We start from the raw sequence: 4,668 nt of genomic DNA, 5'->3' as shown, positions 1-4,668 counted from the left end.
CGAGGATGCGATCGCCACAGTGCTGCACACATTACTGAAGCACTTGGAACACAGGAACACCTATGCACGGCTCCTCTTTGTAGACTACAGCTCGGCTTTTAATACCATCCGGCCATACAAACTCCGTCCCAAACTCCACCAACTGGGACTTAACTCCTCTCTGTGCAACTGGATTGTGGACTTCCTCACTAACCGTAGACAGAGTGTCAGAGTGGGTAAGAACACCTCCTCCACCCTTGTGGTCAACACCGGTGCCCCTCAGGGGTGTGTTCTGAGCCCTCTGCTATACACTCTCTTCACCCATGACTGTATTTCCTCCTGCGCGTCCAATCTCATTGTTAAGTTTGCAGATGACACTACAGTGCTCGGACTTATATCCAACAATGATGAGACAAACTATAGGACAGAGGTGCAACAACTAGAGTCATGGTGCCACGACAATAACTTGGTTTTAAACACCAAAAAGACCAAGGAGATCATTGTAGATTTCCGGAAGAGGGGTCATAACAACCATCTGCCTCTCTTCATTGGCAGTGAGGCGGTGGAGAGGGTGAGCAGTTTTAAATTCTTGGGGGTAACTGTGACCGAGGACCTGTCCTGGGGCAACCATATCACCTCAGTTGCACGGAAGGCCCAACAGCGCCTCTACTACCTGAGGAGACTGCGGAGCGCACACATTCCCAGATCTCTGATGTTGAACTTCTACAACTGTGCCATCAGCAGCGTTCTGACGTATGGATTTCTAGTATGGTTCCCCAGCTGCACCAAGGCCGATCAGCAAGCACTCCAGCGGGTGGTGAAAGAAGCTGGCAGAATTATTGGAACAAGTCTGCCAGAGATCAGTAATATCTTCCCCACTCGCTGTCTGAGGAGGGTGCACAGTATCCTGCGGGACCAACATCACCCTGCGCGCCACCTTTTCCATCTGCTGCCCTCAGGGAGAAGGTACAGGTCTATACAGGCCAGAACATCCAGACTGGCCAACAGCCTGTATCCAGAGGCTGTGAGGCTCCTGAACTCTCTGCCCCCCTCTCACGGACAATAACCATATCCAACTTCTTAATAGCAATGAACTGGTCTGCATTGGTGCATCATATCTTTATTCTCTTCCCCCTCCTGCCCCCCCCCCCCCCCCCCCCTCTTTCTTAAATAGATAACTATCATATCTGATATCATATCTCACAGTACAATAATATTGAATGGGTTGCATTGTTGTATTTTGTCATGTTTCTCAGGTCTTTGTCTGAATTTCTACGAACATTATTGCTAAGGATTGTCTTATTGCATTGGAGTCACACTGGGTTAAATATGTACACTTGGGTTTTAAGGGGTATTTATTATTTTCTTCTTTTTTGGGGGGGTTGTATGGAAGCCCCAAACGCAATTTCATTGTTCTTGACAATGACAATAAATAAATACTACTATAGCGGAGTGCTTTATACAGCAGTTGTTTTGATTGCTCTCAATTTTGACAGCCCTAAAAAAGATTAATATCAGTTTGTACATGCTCCACATAGCTTTTCTTCAAATTCTTTAATTCTCACTCGCTTTTGCGCATGCGCAGGACTGGAATGTAAGCGTTTTCGACCATTTCAATGTTTCGCAGTGACATAGAGAGAGCAAAGGAGAGACAGATTGAGAGTTTTGAGATGTCAGAGATTTGTGACTTTTAGCTTATTTGGAGTCTTAAGTAAATGTGTTGTGTTGTGTAGTTAGTTTGTAGCCTAGTCGATTGTTTTGTTTTGTGTGTCAGAATAATGATGCGACTGCTAAATGTCACAGTTGCAACCCAAAAAGCCACCAAATGTGCTTTATAAATAAATAAATGAAATGAATGAAAATGAATGAACTTGACATTAGCAAGGAGCTAAAAATCTCACAAACATACAAGAAAAGCACAAACAACTTGAGGCAGAACACAACAAAGGTCAAGGAAAATCTGAATATATACACATAGTATAACTCACGGAAAGGAAATAGGTGGGAGCACATCAAAACAGAGGAAGTAGAACTAGACACAAGAAACTAAAATACAACAGGTAGAAACAGAACTCAGGAACAGAAATACCAACTGGACACAAGAAGAGAAAAGCAAGTTGGAAAAAGGGCACAGAAACATCAGACAGGCATGATAAATATAACAAAACCAAGATACCTGGAGTCAAATAGACTTTAACCAGAGAAGAAAAACTCTCTGTATTATTGTAAGGTCTGTACCTTTACCAATATTAAGCCCCTTGAGGTACTGTTGTTGGGATTTAGCGCTGTATAGGCAAAATTGAATTTAATATGCAGACTGCCGGAGGATATAACATGACACAGACAAAATAAGAATCACACAAGTAAATCCAACCCTGGGTCCAATCCATCAACCATGACAACATGACACAGAAGTAAAGAATACTTGTCTTTGTTATTGTTAATTGGCCTAATTTTATATAATAAATTTGCTGAATTCTGCACAAACATCTACTGTGATGCAACATGTGATCTGACACAGACTCTCTCTCTCCTTCTGTTTTCTCATTAGAGCCCATAACTAAACAGCCTGTCATTAAAATCAGTTCTACCTGGATTCCCTCAAATGAATCATGTAAAGTTCTGCTGGAGACTGGTGATTTCAGCTACAAGTGGACTGTAGGAAAACAAACACTAACTGGTCCCAGGCAACAATACATCATCAGGGAGCAGGATGGAGAGACCAATGTCACCTGCACAGTTTCCAATCATGTCAGTGAGAAGTCTGCATTTCAAACTGTGAAGTGCAGCAAAGACACAGACACAAATAAAACAGGTATGTGGAGAGTGACTGAGGTTGTGAATACATGTAACTGCTCTGTTTATATAAGTAATTATTACTGTTTGTGATTTCAGAGTGCAGCTCTTCTTCTTCTCTTCTCATGTTCATTGTTGGGCTGTTTACTGGAGTATTGATCACTGTTCTGTTGCTCTTTCTGCTTTACTGCATAAAGTCAAAGGGTAAGATTTCTTGTTAATGCTACTAAAATGTTCTCCTAATCTCCGAATTTCATAATACTTTCTGTTTTCTTTTGTTTTTTACAGGTCTGTGTCACAAAAAGTCAGTGTCATGGTCTTGGGTCTGGGGACTCAGTGATTTTCATATTCCTTGATTTTGTGTTTTTCATGGTTTAGTATTTGTAATTCTAGCTTTGTAATCCTAAGTTATCTTTAGGATTTTGTGATTTCTAGTCTTTAGGTTTTGTTGTGGTGCCTCTCATGTGTACCATGTGTCACATCAAGTCAGTTATATTCTCATGTCCATGTTCCCTACTTTTCCCCATCCCCTCCTTATCCGTGTGTATTTACTCCTCTGTTCTTCTTTTTCTGCTTACCTCCCTCATGTTTCCCAAGTCCCAGGTTTTTACAGTTTTTATCTGCTGCACCTCATGTCTTTATGTTTAACTTTCCACAGTTTAGGTTTTTTTTTAGTTTATCACATTCTCCCATCAGCTTTTCTTTGCTTTCACTTAACATTCCTCTCCGTCTATATTTTTTTGCATTTGGGTCCACACTCTCTCCACTCCACACCATCTGCCACAGCAGACATGACACTTAGTGAAATGAGACAGTTAGAGGATCTGAAGATGCTGGACCAGGTACAGTATGACAATGATGAGCCATGAAAGTTACAAATGGGAACTCTGGGATTTCAAGAATTTCATTTGTGACATTCTCAAACTGTTCTTATTGTATTTCAGCTGGATCACAAATACAGTTCATCAAATCAGACTAGACGAGCTGCAATTCTGCATATCTGTGGTATTTTTTTGGTGTCTTAAGTTAAATGTGATTTTTATGTCAAATCCTATTTTTTTTTAAAACAGGATGATTTAAGTGTATAATTACAAACAGCTCATTGCTACATTAAAGATTAACACCATTTTCAATGTATGAAATGTTATGAAAGCCTGTGTCTGTTTCATGTGACCTGGTTGGATTTTCTTTTGAATCTTCGAGGGAAACACTTCTCTCACATCTGCTTATTTAGTTCAAATCCACTGTCAACATGACTAGTGAAAACTATAGTAAATGTTTTAAAGGTTCATTATTTAATTGAAGAGCCTAAAAGTAATTTTCTTCACATTATACCTATTCAAATTTTTTATTATGCTATGGTAGGCTCAATTTTTTGATTGGTGAGCTTGTTGCAAACTTTACAGATCATGTGTTTTGATTAAAGAGAATCTGTGAATATTTTTTATGCTCTTCTAAAGTAGGTTTCCATAGTTCACACAAATTAGACTTTTATTAACCCATAAAAACTTTTTTTTTAGCTCCCCACTATGATATAAACAGAAGGCTCCTTCTGGTGGTGTCAAGTCTTTATATTTTCAACTTTTCACACATATCCTCATAAGTCCCAGTAATTAATTTTTGTTCTCTATTGGGGCTAGCAGTCTGCAAGCACTACATCAAGCACCAGTCATGCTATCTATGACTCCTGCTGTGCTGTCATGGGGACATCCTGGGCTCTCTATTGATGCCAAATTTGTGGGGGCGGGGCTAACAGAGATAAGATAAGATGACCTTTGTTAGTCCCACAGGTGGGAAATTTGTTTCATTACAGCAAAAGTGCAAAGTTATGTAGCAGAAATTATAAAACACTGGAATGCAATAAAATAAAATAAAATACTATATACAATAGAA

The sequence above is a fragment of the Maylandia zebra genome, linkage group LG3 (genome assembly GCF_041146795.1).
Source record: "Maylandia zebra isolate NMK-2024a linkage group LG3, Mzebra_GT3a, whole genome shotgun sequence".
Classification (NCBI taxonomy): Eukaryota; Metazoa; Chordata; class Actinopteri; order Cichliformes; family Cichlidae; genus Maylandia; species Maylandia zebra.
Note: the sequence above shows the minus strand (reverse complement) of the source record.